Raw genomic sequence first — 19,381 nt, 5'->3', positions numbered from 1 at the left:
AGCCGGGCTGAGGAGGCTTGGATTCAAAGGTGTCCTCCCATCTGGGTGGCCCCTTTCCTTCCTCTGATCTCTCTTCCCAATTCCTGGGGCATGATGAGTCCTGGCCACCCCGTCACCCCAGCGGGCTCTGAGGTGGGAATGTGGAAGCAGTGAGACACTCTCTGCAGGCCGAGGCAGAGACAGTGGCAGACAGAGGACTGCAGACCACCCAGCGGGTCTCCCAGGGCGAGGCCTCCTCTCTCCAAGGGCAGGAGTGCTTGGGAGGTGGGGAAGCCAGGACAGAACGACCAAAGGATCCTGAAAGCATAGCCAAATAGAAGCAATGGAGAGATTTGAGAAGAAAAGTCCATTTTGCTTCATTAAGGAATAAAGAAAAGGCAATATCATTCTCTACTCAATGAAATACCAAAAAGAAAAACAACGGGGGGTGGGGAGAGGAGGAGGGAGAAATCCCAAGAAGTATCATTTTCAGCTAGGGTAAATGCCAGAAGCATTGTTTCTGTTGATATGGCATAATCTTTTTCCAAAGACAAAATACATATCAAGATGCAAGCATTCACTATTTGACTCAATTTCCCCTCTCTCAGCTAAGTTAGAACTGCCCCAGTGAAGAAATAAAGGCTCCTTGTGCACTGAGCACATGCTATTCAAAGGCAGGAAAATGACTTTCACCTCATAATACCAGCACTTCCTTCAGCACTTCGCTCAATAAACATTTGCTGAAAGACCAAATTTGCAAGGAAAGAAGCTCCTTGACAATTACAGGTCACCTCCAGAAGAACTGGTTAATTCCATCATGGTATTATCCATTGTTGTTATTAGGCAGCTGTTAAAAAGGTATGGATTTAAAAAGTAGCTGTAAAAGGTATTTGGGGACAATTCAGGAACTCTGAGTACCAAGTTGGTATTAGATGATATTGGAGAGTTTTTTTTGTTTTTGTTTTTTGTTTTTTAAGTAGGCCCCACACCAATGTGGGGCTTGAACTCACAACCCTGATCAAGATCTGAGGTGAGATCAAGAGTCGGATGCTTAACAGACCGAGCCACCCAGGTGCCCTGATATTTGAGAATTTTTGTTAATTTACTTCAGGGTGATGATGGTTTTGTGGTTATTTATGTAGGAGAATGTCCTTTTGGAGGAAATGCGTGTCGAAGTATTTCGAAGTGTCATAACGTCTATGTAGGGGCCAGGGATGGCCGGCCACCCTAAGATGGGCCGCTTTAGCATGAAGATTATTTTGAGTTAAAAGCAATCAAAACCCAGCAGATTCAGGAAAAGCTCTTTCCTCCCCCTCAACTGCCTAAAAAGAATTTAGATAGAGACCTGCTCCAGGAAGAGAGCTGTCACCATAGAGAACTACATTATGATGCGTGCCGGGTGTGGTGGGCAGGGAGCAACCTTACCAAGGCCGGTCTGATCCATGTCCTGTGTGTTCCGTTGTTTCTGAGGGGCCCCACACACGCTAGTTTACCGAACATTTGCTCTTTTTCATCTTCCTGTGAATTGCATTCCTCCCCTTTGAAGTCCCAGACCCCTACCCCTTCTTCTAAGTTTCTGTGACATCTGTTCCTTATTTTGTCTGCCCGTCTTTGGAATGCCATGTCTGTGTGGATTCCCTGTGTATATGAAATAATGTCAGTTTGATTTTTTTTTTTTGAAAGAGAGATTGAGAGTGCCCTCACATGAGGTGAGGGAGGGGCAGAGGGAGAGAGAGAGAGAATCTTAACAGGCTCCACACCCAACACAGAGCCCTATGCGGGGCTTGATCTCAAAACCCTGAGATCATGACCCTGAGATCCTGACCTGAGCTGAATTCAGAAGCCACCCAGGCACCCCATCAATTTGACCTTAGTCCAGCTAGAAGGACCTTGTAGATGTTGCTCCCCAACATCTACAAGTTATTTTGAAAAGTTTTGGCCAAAAAAACAAGCATGAAAACTGTTAACAAATTGTTAAGCCTAGGTAATGGGAATGAGTATTTTTTGGATTATTTCTTTTCAATTTTTCTCTGTGTTTGCAAACATGCACAGCAAAACATTTAAAAATATTATGTATATCACACAACACAACATTTAGAATCAAGAAAAAATCTAAGATTGATAAATAAGCAAAAAATGTATAAAAAGCATATAACATGAAGATAATAGAACGGAAAACAATTGTCACTCTGGTGTTGAAATTACGGAAGATATCTTTTACTTAACTACCTGTTACGTCTTGTTATCTTTGAAAAGCATGTTTAAAAGTTATTTGCAATAAGCAATTCACTGCCTAACTTCCTATAGTCTTTACATATTGTCACGATATATCCACATACACGTAAACCTACTTTATTAGTCTTTTATGCACCAAGTTATTTAACATACCAAGTTGCAACTTTGTGTTAGCTTTTATCACTGACCCGTGGGATGCAATAAAACAATTAAAATACTGTTTGTACTTTACGAAAAAAACTACCCACATTTATTGCTTTGGTGACATTTTACAAGTGAAGGGAAAGACCTAGCAAAACATTTCCTTCCTTCTGTCCTACTCTTCTTCCCTCAACATTAATTAATTTGCTCATTATTTTGATTAATAATTACTTTTTTGGTGGGGCACCCGGGTGGCTCAGTTGGTTAAGCATCTGACTTTGGCTCAGGTCATGATCTTGGAGGCCTGGGATCAAGCTGGTGGCGTTGGGCTCCCTGCTCAGCGGGGAGTCTATTTCTCCCTCTGCCTCAACCGTCCCTGCTTGTGCTCTATCAAATGAGCAAATAAAATCTTATAAAAAATAATTACATTTTTTCTTCTCTTCCCCCACCCCCTGTCAAAAGATATTAACGTACTTATTTCAAAAATCTGGAAAATACTAAAATATACAGAAAGAAAAATTTAAGACCCTTATTTTCAACATCCAGAAATAACCAGTTTACATTTGGTGATATTTCTTTTCATCCTTTTTCTCCTGTACGGATTTTTCTTGATTAATTGAGATCATGCTGATAAACAATCATGTGTCCGTGTGAGGGATGTATGTGTGTGTGTGTGTGTGTGTGTGTGTGTGTGTGTGTGTGTGTGAATATACCATCTTATGAATATACCATCATTTATTTAAAACTTCCCCTGTTTTTAAGGCACTTTGGGCTCTAGACTGCATGTTTTTCTCCCCCACCCACACCCAAATGCATCTTTTGAAACCTCATTCTCTCTCTTTTTTTTTTTAAATTTTATTTATTTATTTGAGAGAGATAGAGACAGCCAGCGAGAGAGGGAACACAAGCAGGGGGAGTGGGAGAAAAGAAGAAGCAGGCTCACATCAGAGGAGCCTGATGTGGGGCTCGATCCCATAACGCGGGGATCACGCCCTGAGCCGAAGGCAGACGCTTAACCGCTGTGCCACCCAGGCGCCCCCTCGAAACCTCATTCTCAATGTGATGGTACTTGGAATTTGGAAGAGGGGCCTTTGGAAGGTGAATAGGTCATGGGGGTGGAGCCCTCATGAATGGGATTAGTGTCCTTATAAAACGGACCCCGGAGAGATCCATTCCACCTTTGACCATATGAGGCTACGGAGAGAAGACTGGTGTTTATAAACGAAAAAGTAGACTTTTACTAAATCTCCCAGCGTGTTGATCTCGAACTTCCCAGATTCCGTTACTGTGAGAAATATTTTTCTGCTGATTCTAAGCCCCAGCTTATGGTCCTCTGTTCTAACAGCCCAAATGGACTAAGACAGTGTTTTTCCTTCGTTCCCCCTCCCCCCAAACTACCACTGTTATGATCATCCTTCACATAAATCTTTTCCTGACTTCTGATTATTTCCTTAGATTTTGTTCTTAGAATTTTCTTGGGTCAAAATATATGTGTTCCTTTAATATATAAGTTCCTTCATATATATGTAAAGAGGGGAAAAGAACTTTTCCTCTGCCTCTTAGGTTTAGTAGCTGAGGCCTGCAAACTAAACCAACAAAAGACAGACTAACAGGGGACAAAGGTTTTTTGAGGTCCACATGGAAGCCAACAATGAAGGAGCTGGCTTATTAAATGGTTTAAGTAAAAGGCTTCTGTACCTAACTTGTGAGGGAAAAGGGAGGGAGGGAGAAAAGGCTTCTGTGGGAAGAGTAAACGAGTTTTTTAGGAAAGACAACGGATTTTCAGAACATTCTCTTTCAGAGATAAGAAAGTTTGTGATGATGTTTGTCTGTCAAGTATGAGTTGCCTTTCTGTCTCCTTCAGGGCTGTACAAATCCCCCAGAAAAGAGATTTGGGGTGGGTTTTATTTGACCTATTCCGGAAATAGATCTGCCCTGAAGAAAGAATTTGTGGCAGACTTACTTCCCAGAACTTTCTGCTTTTAGTCAAATAAGGGAAGCTCTGAGAAGCCTTCTTTCTGCAACTGTTGACTCTCAAACGTCTTCATACATTAAATAATCTTTTATTTTAAATAATCTTTATACCACCTCGGGGGCTCACATATACCATCTGACTGTTTTTCAGAAATGTTGTACTAATTTATACTTCCATCAAGCAGCGGGAGTCGAGTATCATCATTTAAAAAAAATTCTTACTGATTGGATAGATAAAAATTGATCTAATTTTTGCTTTCTAAAAATAACTGAGGTTAAGCCTTTTAAAAAATGCTCCCATATTTACTTCCTTTATAAAAATGAATTGTATTTGTGTGTTCTTTGCCTATTTTATTTGCTAAAAAAACTTACTGGTAAATAAAAATCCTTCAGGTTTTAAATGCCCAATTGTTACATTAGAATATTTATGAGCACAAACAGTGAAAAAAATTGTGTATTTATCTTACCAGTGTGAAGAGAAATGAGAATTCATTTAATCGTCAAATTCCTTAATAATTCTGAAAAACAGAAGGGTCAGCCCATTTCATCAGGACAATTTTGGTTGTTATCCTAGCTATCTTCAAAGTGAAAGTCTGAACTAATGTCCAATACCAAGTTTTTTTAAAAAACAAACTCTGTGGATATTTAAAATTAGAGCTCCAAATTCCAAGGAATCCAATCTTCTAACAGCTTTGTGTGACGTCCCAAATACTTAAATCCCAAATTACAACTTTGGGTTTCTGCTTGATTACATGAAGTGCATCTCATCCCAAAGCTATGACCCCAAAACAGCACCTAGCATTCGTCCAAATTTCCCATTTTTAACATTCCCTTTTAGCCATAGGTAATCAAAACACTAAATGGCCCTAAGCTGCCTCTTTCAAGTGTAAAACCTTATCTGCAGAGATTGAAGCAAAAAAATTTGTTCACGACTTTTCCGATTTTAAACTACCTACTGATTTTTCTCTGAGATTTAGAAATGTCTTTTTTAGAATTCAGCTGCTGCATATATAAAAGGTCTGCTTGTGGGAATGTGTTTTTTCTTTCCGATCTCATTTCCTATTGTAGAAGCTAATCGCCCGTGCCTGGCACCGCGCCCGCCATAACTAGTTCAATAAATGTGGCCTGGAGCTGGTCCGACCACTGATAAAAAGCGAACCATCTTTTTAACGCTGGTTGTGCTGATAATTATTTTCAAACCCTTGCTGAACTGTATGGCTGACTGAAAGAGACCTCATTCCCCAACGGGAGCCTCTGGAGCCGCAGTGACCTCCCCACCCCCACCCCCTTCTTGGCTTCCATGGAGCCTTGTGATACTCTCCTCACTAGGGCAGGCCCTTGGAGATTGTTCCAAGTAGGCTGGTTTTGAGAGCTGAGTCTTTTGCCAACCAGATTCATTTGAATCAGCCACCGTCCCTGCCAGGAATTCACAGCTGGAGCTGGAGCTGGTGCGGGCTCCTCCTGTTGGGTGGGGGGCAGGTGGGGGGAAGGGGAGGTAGGATGAAAAGGGACAAGAGGTAGGTACGGACTGTGCAGCTCCTTTCTCCTCCTACCTGCCCCCAAAGCAGCTCTTGTCTGCTCTCCAGGGGTTGCAGAGCGAGCGGTAGGCACACTCTGGCTGGCGTGCTCTTGCGGGAAAGTGTCGGGTTCTCCAGAGGAGCCTAAGCTCGGCCCTGAGCCCAGTCAGCTGAGCTCCAGCTGCAGCAGCACCGTGCTGCTCAGCCCAGGCAGCCCAAGGTCTGAACCGCTTCACGCTCAGGCACAGCGGGCCCTTTGCTCTCAGAGGCCCCGGTCCGTAAATGGTGATGTCAGAGGCTAAGCACTGAAGCCCGCCCAGGCATTTGTGCAGCAGAACTAGAAGAGAGAAGCCTTCCATTGCTCCCAGGGATCTCTGGCTCTGTCCTCCCCCCATTCCACCAAAACCACGTGCAGGAAAACTTAGAGGCTACTGGTTTGGGGCTCTTACCTCTGTTCCCATCATGCAGGCCAAAGGAGGCCCTGGGCAAGATGGCAATGCTTGTCTTGGAAACTCTCCCCAGCCTCCTGGCCTTTCCACTTGGTGGAAGCTCTGCTCCAGTATCTCCTCCCAGCTATCCACTGCCCCTTCCTGCCACTCCCTCATTCTCAAGTCTTTCTGAAGTACCGAGGCAGAACTACCTCACAAACTAGACTCTAGATTCTGTGCAAACTCCAATCCATTGGTATAGGTACCATCTTTCTTGTGAGGCACCTTCTGGTCTCGGTTTAGAAACAGTGAGTACCAGGATTAGCTCAGTTGATCAGCTCTCCCTGCCTCACCCATGAGTGGGCACATAGACACCATGTAGACATGTTCGTACCAACATATAGACTATTTTTATACCAACCCAGTGAAATAGAGTTCAAATGGTTTCTCTCTAAAGGGCTGAAATGTTGAGATTGATAATTTGGCCGTAGTAAAGCATAAGTATGACATGGGGGGAATCCTTGGTTTTGGCCATACTGCTCATAACCTATGCTTTTATTTTCCACCCTAAGGAACAAAAAGGTTTTGGTAGGGGATTGACTTATTTATCATTTAAATAACTCATTTCACAATTTTTTTTCTGGAATTTGAGCGGGCCCATTTGGAATTTTGTTGGGTTGTTAGGGGACCCCTCATGGTATGCTTATTCGAGGGTGTACAGGAGTCTCTTCCTGAACAAGGATGCACCTGGAGAATCTCTACTGGCAGGGTGATGGCCGTGATCTTCAGTAGAGAACTCCGCTCTTCAATAACAGGTTTGGGTGTTTGGGAGGCGCACAGAACAATTTCAGAGTAGTGTGAAACACACACTTGGTTTTCTTTATCTTCTAAATGTTCTACTTGAACACGTACAAGTTCTATGAACTTATAAAATCGGAGAAAAAAGACATAAAAGAGAAGGTAATGCTCTATGGCATGATATTCTGTACCAATTTTGTATTTTAGATATCTATATCGATTGGTGGTAAAACTTTTAGTGGTTCTTAATTTTTCATATTTTTCTGAAATTATCAGTATTTGTTAATGAACATGTGTTAATTATAAAACCAGAGAAATATTTTAAAAATAAAGTACTGGGGCTCTTTTCTCAGCCAAAACCCCAGTTGACAAATATCAATTACAGAGAAAGGTCTAAACAGGAAGGGCAAGCTTAACATGTTTGAGAAAAAATATAGAAAACTATATTTATCACCTTAGGCTAAGGAAGGGTTTCTTAAGACACAAAATATACTATCCATGAAAGAAACCTTGATAAATTCAACTGCAATATAATTAAGAACATAGGTTCATCAAAAGCCTCCATAAAGAAAGTCATATAACAGGCCACAATTCTGGAGAAAATTTTTGTCACACATATAGCTGAAAAGTTAGAACTGTTTTTTGTGTATTAAATACATTAATACTTTAAAATATATGAATATATATAATATATAATATTTTTCATAGAATTGACAAATATTAGTTCCAGATATGTAAATAACTCATACAAATCACTGATGGTAAGAGAATGATGGTGTCCAGAAAATGGGCAAAGGACATGAACAGGCATCTCACAGAAGAAACACACATGTACCAAAAGGTTTGAAGATACCCACTCAACCTTGTTAGTAACCAGAGAAACACGACTGTCACTGCTGAGATACCGTGATGCACCCAGCAGAGAGGCCAAGGAAGAGGTGAGAATGAGGAGCAGCTGGAAGCCTTCTTCACCGCGGGTGTTCTGGCTGCTTCGGAAAATGCTTCCATGCAATCTTGTCAGGTTGAGCAGGCGCTTACCCCATAACCCAGCAATTTCATTTCTAGCTATTTACCCAGTGAGAAATGTTTGAACACGTGCACTTGGACAAGCACAAGAATATGCAAAGGAGCGGTTTTCATACTAGCAAGGACTGGCTGGCAGAATGATTCGCCACGGCCCTGGGAATCACCCTGCCCTGCAGATGAGGGCCCCGCGGCCACACACAGCGGAGTGGCCCGATCTTAGTAACACAAAGCTGAGAAAAGACAAGTCCAACAAGATGACGCTCGTACAGTGTAACATCCGTTCTCAAAGCTTAAAAACAAGCAAACCTAAGCAGCACCTTATGTAGGGATGCCCACACAATATGATAGAAAATACTTTAAATCTTCAGGGAAATGACAAACACCGGATGTGACTAGGGGCTCCTGTGCCGAGAGGTTAGAGGTGGGAAGGAGGAGTCCCACACGTGTGGCTTCAACCGGGCACTGCGCTGCTTGTGTTATACTTTTTAAGTCGAGGAAGAGGTTTGTGATTGTTTGGGTCCTTATTATGTTTTATGACTTGGATATGTGTAATATTTTAGTGTACCATATATTATGTCACCTAAACATATGAATGACTACAGAAGGAAATACGTGGGATATCCAAAACCTGTAAGTGGAACTCCTTTGATTTGAACTCAGTTTAACTTGGGATTCCAAACTGTTAAACCTACCTGGTCATGATGTATTACCTTATTAACAGTGCTTTTATTTTGGGAAAAAAAAATCCTGATTAGAATCATTGGTATGGGTATCGAGGCACAGACTCATTTCCTTAACCCCACCCTTTACTTCTGTACATCTTCCCAAATGATCATGTTCCCCTCTGTGTGGCTAAGAGGGAGAAGGGGAGGAGTACTCAAACATGCTTCTCTAGCGCCCCCTACAGACCAGATTTATCCTAGCAGCGAGTAGGGCGTCCACCAGACCTGGGGGGGGGGTTGGTGGTGCTGACATCCTCACTGACAGGCCAACTCCCCTGACACTGGCCCATGGTTCTTTTCACTGCACTCACTCTTTGGGGCTAGACCATGGGGGTGAGGGCTTTGTTTCCCGAACACACTGAGGGTGCCCCCAGGCCTGCCCCATGCATGAGCTCCCAGGCGTCAGCCAATCAGACTGGCACAGAGCCCTTTTCTTAGCAGGGGCCTGGAAGGGGCAGGGTGGGACTGTGAATCCTTGAGCCCTGGGCCGCTGGGGAAGATAAGTGGAGAACAGTCTGGGGAAGGGATGGGAAAAGTAAGCAGCTCCTGGAGAAGTGAGGATAGCACACAGAACCCAGGGGGCCACTGAGCGCTACCGAAGCATGCACCAGGGTCCCAAGGGAGGTAAGTGCTGTGAAGGCCTCCCTTCCCTGCTGAGGCATCTGATGGGGACAAGTCGGGGTGATGGCAGAAAGCATCCCAGCCCGGTGCACTGTCATGTCAACTCCGCCTGCCCCTCTCCACAATCCCAGCCAGCACCAGCCCCTCACATCATATTCAAAATGGGGAGATAACAGAGTCCAAGCCATTGCGAGAGATACGTAAGCCCCATCAACCGAATACAAGGCCATTCTTCTTAGCATTCGATATGAGGGATATCAAACCTTTAAGACTCACAAAAGTGCAAATTGAGATCCAGAAATTGATTCCAAGAAGCACTGTGGCCAGTCTAGGTTTTGAACTCAGTTGCTCAATCTTCTCGAGCGTCCTGGCTGGCCAGACAGGTATGTCTGACCACCATAAGCTAATAGCTTTCCCACTGTTTGTTTTCTACCTGAGTGCAAATGACAGCAGCAGGAAGAAAGCTTTCCTGTCCAGCAACACTCTCCTACTCCCATCTTGCTTCTCCAGCCTTGCTCCCCTCTATATAGCCTCCAGCTCAGGTCGCCAAAATTCATCACTGGTGGGGCTGAAGCAACAGTGTTGTTCCCTGGCTCTGGGCCAGGCTCCCAGGATGTGCGTCAGAAAGAGCCAGTGAGTGAGATTCCAAAGCAATGTGAGTCACCAGGGAGGAGGAGAGGCCGGGAAGAAGTCGGAATGAGAGCCTGAGGGCAGACCAGAAAAAGGCCCTGGGGGCCAGAGGCTGGGCCAAGGTATCAAGAATGCTCACCTGTCCAAAGCTGGGAGTGGGGTCTCCGGCCCAAGTGGCTTATCTCTGGGCTCTGCACAGACCTGGACAGGGAGGCAACTGACCAGGAGGCTGGCCTGCTAGTCCCACCCCTGGATACAGTAACCATGACCCTTACCTGGCTCCCCATAGGCTGGCCTTTGGATCCCAGCCCTTAAATCCATGTATTGTTTCCTCACACATTCCCTCCCCCTGACCTGGCACAGGACATTGCTTCCGGACAGGGAACGGAGATAGGCCAGCTGGGCCACAGAGGCAAGGCAGCAGGTAAGTCTATGACCTGCCATCCCGAGACCCCCCCCCCCCCTCCCCCCGCCACCCGGACCCTTTCTCTGTGCCTGGGGAAAGGAGAGGAGCTCCAGGTCTGGCTGCTCCACTGGTCCTCACCTGGTCCCTTTCAGAACTCCGGACAGCGAGCGGTTCTCAGAATGTGATCTCCTCAGAAGGAGGAAGATGAGAAGGCAGGAGGAAGGTGGGTTAAGAAATCGGGTGTCTTATCCATCAGGGTGCAGCAGCCCCTTGACTGTGGACCAGCAACACAAGGCAGCCGGTGCCAAGGCAGAAACTCTGTGTGTGTGTGTGTGTGTGTGTGTGTGTGTGTGTCTGTGGCGATTCCTCACGCAACGAGAGTATCAAGGGGCACTGTCTACAGGAGCCAGGAGTCAGGGCAGGCCTGGATTCTACTCTTTCCTTGGAACCTCGCCAGGAGGGAAGGGGAGCAGTGGTCTCTCCTCCAAGAGCCCTTCTGGTCCTACTCAATCAGAGCTGCCAGTGGCTGGAGTGGAGCGCAGCAGCAGCCCGTGCTGCCGGGGCCAGCTCAGCCCCCAGGCCTGCTCTACCTCGGCCCTTCTCTGGCCGCAGTGGCCCCTGCCAAAACCCGGGAGATCTCCACTCCGCTGGTTTTCCTGCACCTGGCTTTTCCTCACCGCTCATTCCGGGACCCTGCGCAGCCCCTCGATGTCCCTCCCCACTCCGGGAGCTGCCTGATCCTGGCCACTGTAGGATCCATTTCTCAAAAATAACTGAGCAGCTTCCCTAACTCTAACCCCCACCCTCTCTTCCTCCCGCCCACCCAATCTGGCTCTTCTTTCTAGTCCCACCTGGCCAAGAACCCAGGCTTGCACAAGCAATGCCTTTCCGGGCAGTGGAGAGCCCCCAGCCAGTCTGCTGTCACCTCCTTGCAAAGCAGTAGCTGAGTGAGGGAGCTCCTTTTGCTTTTGGAAGGGACGAGGCTGAGACTGAGACTTCTCGGGGCCTGCGGATGCGGATGTCCTGCCAGGTAACTCAGAGGAGGGGCCGATGCAGAGAGGGGGGTGGCTGTGGACCCAGCGAATGTGAAGGGCACAGCCCTGCGCAGGGAGTCAGACCGGCTGAGGGGCTCTGTGAAGTGACCATTTAGGGCTCCAGCTGCCCCTGTTTACAGGTGACCTTTGCCCGGGGCTCTAATTCTGTCTCCTCCTTGTGCCTCCACTTCCAGAGCATACTTCTTTATCTGCAGCTGTTAAGACCTGTCCGTGTCTCTGACATATACGGAATATATATATACATATATTCCATCAGCTGGGTTAAAAGCCCATGCCTTGAGGCATGAAAACATTCCCACATTCTTGACTTCTTCTGGGGTCAGGGTTGCGGGGTGAGTGGGGGCTGGAAGGGACCGAGGCCAGTCCCAGCTGGTCCATTTCTGCCTCTCTGCCTTCTGTCTCCCTATAGCAACCCTCCCTGATGGCAGAAAACATGTCACACGATAACCGCCCACGGTCAGAATCGCAAATCCGTGGGGATCGTCCACCAGCACCACCTGGCCTCACACATGAGTAAACTGAAGCGCAGGGATTGAGCCGGGGAAGGGGCCGCAGCACTGGGCGCCCCACAGCCACAAACTCCCCATGGGACTTGGCACACGCCGTTGTCTGGTCTGCCTCAGTTTTCTCAGATAAAGAGTCATTTTGATATGAATTAAGATCAACGCCTTACGTTCTGGGATCGAGCCCCACATCAGGTTCCTCCACTGGGAGCCTGCTTCTTCCTCTCCCACTTCCCCTGCCTGTGTTCCCTCTCTCGCTGGCTGTCTCTCTCTCTGTCAAATAAATAAATAAAATCTTAAAAAAAAAAAAAAAAAAGAACAACGCCTGAATGCTCTCAAGTCAGTGCACGAGGTTGGACGGCTCTCCTCTGAGGGGCTCGGCCTGCCGGCTTCGTGACAGTGGCCAGTCACACGGCTTCTCGAAGCTTCAGTTTCCTTACCTGCCAAGTGAGGCTCATAGCCCCTCCTCAGAGGATTGTTCTGAAGTGTAAATGAAGCAGTACGGTAGCCGGACACTGGCCATATAACAGGCTTTTGCTAAATGATGATGATTTTGATTAGGCTTAAGCTTCTTGACAACCGGAATCCATCGTTATCGTTTTATAATCATCGCCATCTCTAGCGCAGCATCTGGCACTAGGTGGAGTTTAATATGTAGGCGATGCTTAAAATGAAAGGTACATGAATGAACAAGCAAACAAGCCTCATTTTGCCCCGGAGTCTCATCGTGAGTAAGCGATGTGACTGGGGTTGCATGGACAGGTCATACGCCTTCGGCCTGGCCAGGTGGCCCATGCACTTCTGTTTGCGGCGCGGCCGCGGCCTAGGCCCCAGAGAGCCGGAGTGTGGTCAATGCTCCCAGCCCCGTGGCTCTGCGGTCCCGGTTCTGCGTGCATAGATGGTGGTTGGGGCGGCTGTGAGCCACGGTTTGCTGGAGCCGCTCTGCCACCCCAAGGCTTCCCTGTCGGGGTGTGGAGATGGCGGTGCAAGAGTGTCCTTTTGGGGGCTGCCTCAGGCCCCAGGATTCCACCCCAGGGTGGAGCTCAAGCTCCCAGACAGCTCCCAGCACATGTCTCCTAGGAGAAAGAAGAGGGTGGGTTGGGAGAAAGGTAGGGTAAGCAGGGGTGAGCTTGTCCGGGCATGTGGTAAGCCCCAAACTACCAGACGAAGTTGAGGTGTGCATGCAGTGGCCTTTGAGGTGGCCAGACTGTGTGCAGGCACCCCACCGCCCCTGCCACTCTGTCCAGGGACCAGTGCCACAGGCTCTCTCTCTGAAGGACTGCCTGTTCTGTGAGAAGCTTCCAACCCTGAGCACTGGCTCCTCTACCCTCTGTCTCTGTGTCAGCCCTCACCCCCGCTTCACTTCATGCTTTGCCCTGGGGGTCCAATAAACTGGGAATGGCCACGCCCTTCGGAGCAATGCTTTGGCTGAGATCAGGTGTCCTGGGCTCTGTGCTCAGCACCCTGACCCTGAGAGGGGCTGAAATTTCCCAGGATAGCTGGCTACTGACTCTGGCTGGTTGGAGCCTGAGAGAGGACTTTCAGGTCCAGAGAAGTCCAGAGACAATGCGGTTGTCCTGTTGGTCCCTCACCACTTCAGGAAAGTTCTGCCAGCTGGCCATCCTCCTCTATTTAACCAAGCCAGAGCTGTGTGCAGATATTTTTCTAGAAACCTCTGCCCAGGAGGTGGGGGAAAGGAGAGGGAAGAATGAGGGGGTGGGGCAGCAAAGGAAAGAGAGACTGAGAGGCAAGGAGGAAAGGAGGAGAAGAGAAAGGGGGCCTTAACGGCGGACGGAGTAGGTCTTGAATGGTCCCAGACTTCGTGGAGGACGTGGAGCTTTGGGAGCTGGGGGAATTCTCCTCTTCTAGTTATAAAAAGTCAGGGCCAGAGGCTCCTTAGATATCATCCAGGTCAACTACCTGATTGTCTTGAGAACTCCAAGGGGACAGGAACCCAGTTCCAGAATGCACTCCAGCGCTTTTGTATCCCTTCCTTTCTCGTGTTGTTAGAGGTCTGAGTACCTAGAAGGCTCCAGGGCTAGGGCAAAGGGGTGCCGGGGTGCTCTGCGGGATCTGGCCTGGAGCCCTGCAAGGGGAGCCCAGAGTGCAGGTGAGGGCCAAGTCTCTTCCTGGGAAGCCCCACACAATCCTTTAACCTGGGTGCAAAGCAGCTACAGCCCGAAACTCATGTCTGGTTACTGACATGCAACAATGCCCAAGGCAGGGTCCAAGTTCTGGCTAAGCTGGCCTTGACAAGAACACTGAGCCTAAGTGTTTACTAAACAAACCCTGTGCTCTTCTCAGTTTTAATTAAGATTCCCTGTTCCATGCCATGCATTCCTTTATCTGGGGCAGTAAACAATAATATATACTCACAGCGGACCACCTCTGAGGGTCAAAATCTTTCCCATCCCTAACATGGATTGTTATCCCCGTGAGCTCTAGCAGGACCAGCTACGAAGGGTGAAGAGTGGGTCAGAAGAAAGGGGACTGGGGGCTCCTGGACACACCTCTCCCCTGGCCTCCCTCTCAGCCTCCGCCCTGCCCCCTCTAGAACACCGCAGCCACATGGAAAGCCACGGGGAACAGTTGGGGCTTTTTATAATCTTTATTTGTTAACAGTTCAGGCTATTTTTTTTCCTTGCTTGCAAGAGATGTCAATGCCTCATGAAAAAGTTGTGAAAAAAAACAAGTCTATTTTGGGGTGATCGGCCTCCTCAGAGCTTCTCACTTGCAGCTCTGCAGGGCTCCAGCAACGAGCCTGTCCTCTCTCAGAAGGTCTGTAGCCTGCTTGAAGTGAAGGATCTTGGGCCTGGCTGCACTGCAAGGGGGGTGCATTTTTGCCCCCCACTTGTAACTTTTCTGTCTACAAAGTGGGGCAGAAGTAACACCATGTGGCTTCTTTCTGCTGGAGGCCTGCCTAGCGTACTGTCCTGAGAAATAGCAGTGCAGGAGACTCGGGGTGGATCACGCATTGCCCCTGCGGCATTAATGGTGGTGGTGCTTGTAGCTCTGAAAAGATAGCAGCCCGAAAGCGCTCCCGCGTGTCCGCTGAGCAAAGAGCTGCCCCAGAGCTGCAGTATACACTGCAAGGAGGCCTCAGCCAGCTCTGGCTCCCTAGGAGGCAGGGCCAGGGTGGAGGGGCTCGGGTGGGTGGGCGGAGGGGTCTGCATGCTCAGATCGCTGCCCGCAGGGGCTGGCTGCAGCCTGGCCAGGCCAGACTGGGAGTGGATTCTTCCGCTCCTGCTTTGAGTTGCGCCGCCAGCCCCACGGTGTAGTGTAGGAAGGCTGCAAGCGGCCGGCTGGGCTTTGAAGATCCCAGCAGAATTCTCGTTTGTGTTCCTTTCTCTGCCTCACCTGCTTGTTCATTTTCTCACTGGGCACCAGGGCGAAGGTGGGCATGGGGTTTCCCGACCCTGGTAGGTTAGCTGGTCAGAACTCCACACCCTCTGTGCTGAGGGCTCGCCATAGGCAGCCGAGGTAGCCTAGGCACAAATGGGACATGGGCCCCCACTACACAGGGATACTGAGCATAAGTCTATGAGGGGGAGAAGGCGGGAATGAAGGAAGAGTTAGAGGAATCACACAGTCTCTGATCTCAGCCCTGGAAGAGGCCGTGAATAGATCATCTGGTCACCCCCTGTCTTCAGGCAGGTAATATTATTATCCCAGTGGAAGACCGTAGAGATTAGTTTCCTTGCCCAAAGTCACACAGCCAGTTCCTGGTGGAGGAGAGACTAGAACTGAGGGTGGCACCTGTTACTGCAATGCTGCTCCTCTGCTTTGGTTTCTTTTCACTCAGGGCTCTTGGGGCTCCTATTGTCCACATCCCTGCCCACACTGGGCTTGGGGGGGTCTCCTCTTGCCTTAGCTTTCTTCTGCCTCATTGTCCCCTGCTCCTGGAGGGTTGTCACAGAGATGCCCCTCCATTATCCTTTCACAACACAGTACCAACTGCTTCCATAGATATCCAGCAGGCCTCTCCAAGCCCTTCCTTGATCATTCCCTATCTCTCCTGAAATTCTAGAATTTTCTTTGGCTGAACTGGTACCAAGATTGTGACTGACCATTTAAGGAAGCTGAAGCTGAAGATCTCTGCTTCTTACTATGTTTCTAATCCCTCCTTGCTCTGCCTCCAAATATTTCCTTATTCCATTCTCAACCTTGGCGGCCATCAGCTGATATTCTGCTGAGTCCAATTTGGGTCAGGAGCTTCTTCAGTGAAAAGGAATGCCAATAGAATATAGGCCTTTCATGCTAGGAACCCATAATAGATATCCGTGCTGGATGAACTGGACCCAACCCTTGTGCATGAGAAAACAGGCCCAGAGAGGAGAGGGAATTGTCCACCGTCACCCAGCTGGCTGAGGACAGAACCCAGGCCTCCTGATGGACAGCAGACTTCTCTTTTCAAACTACCAAACCAGTTCAGAAGGTGCAAATGCCTGCAGCATGAGATAAACCATGTGCCCAGTTCTTGACCCTCAAAGAGCCCCTTGGTTCCCTGAGGTAGCCTCTGTCTTGGCCTCAAGGCTGAGAGCCCAGCCCAGTGGGCCTGGGCAGCAGGAGCCACGATCTTGCCCTGAATAGACCCTTGTTTGGGCTAAATGAGCTGGTGGCATCTCTTCGGGTAACTCACAGCATGTTTGTTCCTTCTCTCACTGTCTTCCCCTGCCCTCCCCATTCAGTTCTGTCCAGCTCTGCAGGAGCCTGGCGGGGAGCATAGAGCAATGGCGACTCAAAGACAAGGCCAGTACAGCCTGTGGAAGACCTCTCTGGACAGCATGTGAGTAGCCAGTGGGTGGTGTCAACTCCTTCCTCCTCAAGTGCCCCACCCAAACATTCATCCATCCATCAAGCACTTGTTGAGCTCCCATTGAGTACTAGCTGCCAGACCAGCAAGAAGGAAAGTCTCGAATAAACATGGTCCCTTCCTTAAACAGTTCTCAGTACTGTGAGGAAGAAGGAGACCTAATGACAGAGCAGTGTGATTGGTATTATTAAGGGAGCACAGAAGAAGGGCAGAGAACTTTCCTGACTTTGTAGGGGGTATTCATGGTGGGCTTCCTGGAAGAAGCGACCTCTAGGCTGAGACTTGAAGGACGAGTAAGCATTATCCAGGTGACGGGGTGGGAAGAAGCACAGTGTTCAGGCTGAGAGAACTGTTTGAGCAAAGGCCCAGAAGCATTCTGTCTCTTATGAAGACCTGGCGGTGCCCCGTGAGTCCTAGACTAGGAGGCTGGGAGACTCTAGACTTTCCAGATTTGGCTCCTTCACCCTGACAGGGCTCTGCATGTTGAGATCCTCTGCTTTTGCTCTCAGCTGGAACCAGGCACAGGGTGGCGATGCCATGTGCCCCAGACTACACGCTGCTGGGGAGACGGGCAGGGATTCATGTCAGAAGACCTGTGGGCCAGAGGCTCACGTGTTCCAGGAGAGGGTAGAGAGAAGAGAGATGAGTAGCCTGCCAAGAGGAGAGAGGCTGCAACTGTGTATAAAACAAATGGAACGTGCAGGCTGGAGAAGGACACATCGAGCTAGGTCTGCATAGCTTGGGCTGGCAGTGGGGACGAGCCTTCGGAGCCACAGGGAGAGGGGGGCTTGTGGTACTGGCTGTGAGCCTGCCACACAGGTGCCTTCTTGAGGACTAGGATGGAGAGTCTTCCCCCCGACGGGGCCTCCTCACAGGCTTCAGGAAAATGGCAGCTCGTGTATCTTTGCGAACGATGGTTATGGGCATCGTTGGAGGGGGTGCCCTTTGGGGACAGGCTCAAGGGGTTTACATCACCGGGAAGGAGGAGTCACGAGAAGGCTTTGGTGAAGGAAGAGAGGTTGGAGGAGGCTCTGACTGAGAATGCCTGAAAGGTGATGTGATCAGGAAGAACTCTGGTTTGAAGAAAAGCTGAAAAAGAGGATTGCGTGCCAGAAGTGGGTCTGGGAATGAAGGCATTGTCCCCCAGCGGAGCACCTGGCTCTGCCAGAGATGGTTTGCCCAATGTGAGCAGGCGGTGCAACTTCATTTGGCCAACCTTACCCCTTCGAACCCCAGCAGTGCAGCCTGGTTGGGTAGTGAGGTTCGCAGGCTGAGCTGACTCTGTCTCCGAAGCCTCCACAGAGGCAGATCTGGAAGCCCCATGATTTGGGGCACAGGGCAATTCTGTTCTCCTGCTCTGTGACGTACTGGGGACATCCCTGCTGCTGGGATGCGTGAAAGGTGAAGCTAACAGGCTGGTGTTCTGGAGCTGGATGGGGGCCACTGGGTATCAGTGGGAGAGGCCGTGGCCTCCTGTGGCCCCATGCAGAGATGTCATGTATGGTTCCCTTTGGGGCAGTGACCTCTAGCACACAGAGGATGGGCTGAGGCTCCTCAACACCAAACATGTGGGAAGAACACACCTGCTCGTGTTTTAGTTTCTTTCCCATGCATGTATTCAAACCAATACTTTCTGTTCTTGCGGAGACCGAATCCTAACCAGCAGGATGAAGTGGCACACTCAGTCATCTCTAACCTCTTCTCCAGCTCTGGCTAGGTTCAGAAGGAGGTGGGGGGAGCACCCACCACCAATCAGACACTTACTGAACATGGACCAGGCCAGAAAGCACATTTATCACAAATACCTTAATGGGCAACTTCCAACTGTATGCATTCATAGGTGGAAGGCATACTTCAGAGAATACAAAATTCGTTTTTATTTGGCTTTTTTGGGGCAGGATTTCTCTTCCTAATCATATTTTTGCATAAACTAGTATTAAACTGGATTTGCATTCTCAGAGCACAAGCCTGAGGGGGTTAGGTGGGAGGCATGTCAGTCTGGACTTAAAAAATTGTCCAGAGGTAATTGACAAGATGGATAAAACCAGAATGAGCTGGCTACTGTAATTACCAGTAGTCAAGATCATCAGAATCAAACGAGCTTTGAACATGGAAACTTCCTTCGAGGACTGCTCATATTACAAATGTCATCCCTTATAACCTCTTTGTTTTACAGAGGAGTAAATCCAGAGAGAGAGCCCAAAAGTGTCTTCACGGCTAGTGTCTTCATGGCATTTCTTTTAAGAGGTCAGAAGTTATTGGTAAACTCCAGGTGGCAATAGGATGGGCATGGGATGGAAGCAGAGACTGCTGAAGAGGGAGGGAGGGGGAGAAGGCCTAGATGGGAAAAGGTACAGGTGATACAGTGACCCACTCGGAAACTCATGGGACACGGCCCGGGGAGGCACAGGCTGTAGCTGAATGGCTGGTGATCAAGGAAGGCAGGCCCTCAGGTGCCAGGAAAACTCTCAAGTCAGAGCAGGGCCTGTGTAGAAAGGCTGCGTTTCTCCCTCCATGGGCCAGGGGTGGAGGC

At 48.7% G+C, this 19,381-nt stretch overlaps 1 protein-coding gene and 1 long non-coding RNA gene across 2 annotated transcripts in view; one reads left to right on the top strand and one right to left on the bottom strand.

The window, feature by feature from the left end:
• Positions 1–10,302, bottom strand: part of PEBP4 (phosphatidylethanolamine binding protein 4) — a 244,906-nt gene extending 234,604 nt beyond the window's left edge. Inside the window, exon 1 of the mRNA XM_045774003.2 lies at positions 10,211–10,302. The gene's annotated coding sequence lies outside the window, so the exon portion shown is untranslated. The remainder of the gene's footprint in view (positions 1–10,210) is intronic.
• LOC123777373 (uncharacterized) lies at positions 10,113–12,307 on the top strand. Its single transcript, XR_006775638.2, has 5 exons — positions 10,113–10,193; positions 10,435–10,495; positions 10,630–10,700; positions 11,323–11,507; positions 11,942–12,307. It is a non-coding gene; the product is annotated as an uncharacterized LOC123777373 (long non-coding RNA).
• The last annotated feature ends 7,074 nt before the right edge of the window (positions 12,308–19,381 follow it).

The sequence above is a fragment of the Ursus americanus genome, chromosome 13 (assembly GCF_024610735.1).
Source record: "Ursus americanus isolate L20-20 chromosome 13, mUrsAme1.1.p, whole genome shotgun sequence".
NCBI lineage: Eukaryota > Metazoa > Chordata > Mammalia > Carnivora > Ursidae > Ursus > Ursus americanus.
The sequence above is the reverse complement of the archived record's forward strand: the minus strand, read 5'-3'. Positions and strand labels throughout refer to the sequence as shown.